Source organism: Primulina huaijiensis, chromosome 8 (assembly GCF_012295235.1).
Source record: "Primulina huaijiensis isolate GDHJ02 chromosome 8, ASM1229523v2, whole genome shotgun sequence".
Lineage (NCBI taxonomy): Eukaryota > Viridiplantae > Streptophyta > Magnoliopsida > Lamiales > Gesneriaceae > Primulina > Primulina huaijiensis.
The window spans coordinates 9,273,131-9,275,011 of record NC_133313.1 but is presented as its reverse complement, the minus strand read 5'-3'; the positions used below and the strand labels follow the sequence as shown (position 1 = coordinate 9,275,011).

Genomic DNA, 1,881 nt, shown 5'->3' with positions numbered 1-1,881 from the left:
TGAAGTTGCTAGAAATGGTCGTCCCAATATTACTGGAATTTCATTATGTACTTCTATTGGTTGTGTATCCAAAACAATAAAATCTACAGGATATATGAATTTATCAACTTGAACCAACACATCTTCTACAATACCTCTAGGTATTTTGATTGACCTATCCGCCAGTAAGAGAGTAACAGAAGTGGGTTTTAATTCTCCTAAATTAAGTTTTTCATAAACTGAATAAGGAAGTAAATTCACACTTGCTCCCAAATCTAACAAAGCTTTTTTAATTTTATTTTCTCCAATAATACATGAAATTGTTGGACAACCAGGATCTTTATATTTTAAACTAGAATTATTTTGAAGAATAGAACTTACTTGTTCAGCCAAGAATGCTTTCTTCTTCACATGCAATTTTCTCTTCACCGTACATAAGTCTTTTAAAAATTTTGCATATGAAGGTACTTGTTTAATAGCATCTAATAATGGAATATTTATCTTTACTTGTTTAAAAACTTCATAGATATCAGAATCATTTTTTTGTTTTTTATGATTTGTTAATGCATGAGGAAATGGTGGAGGTTTATTTGATTCATTTACTATTTCAGATGATTTATCATTCAACATATTATTTTTAGAATTTAAGGTATCATCATTCTCAAAAGTATCAGGATTATCATCCTTACTCTTTGATTTTAAATGATCCTTGTTTTCATTACTATATGGATCATTAACTATTTTACCACTTCTAAGGGTAATAACAGATTTTATTTGATCAATTTTTTCATTTTTTAATTCTTGATTTTGATTTTTAGGATTAGGTTGAGGTTGAGATGGAAATTTTCCTTTTTCATGAATATTAAGTGCAGATGCAAATTTTGCAAGAGTTTCTTTCAAATCAGTCATAGATTGACTGTTTTGAATATTGATAGATTCTTGCTTTTGGATAAATGCATGAATTACATCTTCAAAGTTTTTTCTTGGAGGTGTAACATAAGGAATATAACCTTGATGATTTTGGTTATTTTGAAAATATTGTTGTGAGGGTTGTGCATTATTATCATTCCTCCAACTAAAATTAGGATGATTTTTCCATCCAGGATTATATGATGTTGAAAAAGGATCTAGTATTGGTTTTTTATAATTGTTAACATAATTTGCTTGTTCATGGAGACATTCTTTAAATGAAGGTAATGTTGGACAATCTTTTGTAGCATGATCATGTGTATCACATATATGACAAACAATTTCTTGAATACTTTTTAATTGACCACTCTTTTTCATTTCTAATGACTCAATTTTTCTTGCTAAAGATGCAAGTTTAGCTTGAATATCTATATCATCTTTAAGATTATAGATACCACCCCCATTTGTTGAATTATTGATTTTAGTTGTTGGTGGTTCTATTGTGCCTATATTATCCCAATTTTGAGCATTTTCTGCTAATGAATCCAAATACTCCATAGCTTCATTTGGGTTTTTATCTTCAAAAGTTCCATTACACATGAATTCTATCATTTGCCTATCTTTAGGTATTAGACCTTCATAAAAGTGAGAAACTATTCTCCATGTTTCAAAACCATGATGTGGGCATGTATTAAGTAATTCTTTATATCTATCCCAACATTGATAAAATGTTTCTCCTTGTTTTTGAGAAAAAGTAGTAATTTGTCTTTTAAAAGAGTTTGTTCTATGGGAAGGAAAAAACTTTTTGAGAAATTGTTGTTGCATTTCTTCCCATTATCTTATTGAACTTGATCTCAAATTTTGTAGCCATGTTTTAGCTTTATCTTTTAAAGAAAAGGGAAAAGCTTTAATCGAACTATATCCATGCTACAATTTTGATCATTATAAGTGTTACAAACTTCCTCAAATTCTTTTAGATGTAAATATGGATTT

At 28.4% G+C, this 1,881-nt stretch overlaps 1 non-coding gene across 1 annotated transcript; it reads left to right on the top strand.

Moving 5' to 3' along the window:
* The first annotated feature begins 1,558 nt into the window (after positions 1 to 1,558).
* LOC140983687 (small nucleolar RNA R71) lies at positions 1,559 to 1,669 on the top strand. Its single transcript, XR_012176479.1, has one exon. It is a non-coding gene; the product is annotated as a small nucleolar RNA R71 (small nucleolar RNA).
* Positions 1,670 to 1,881: the final 212 nt, after the last annotated feature.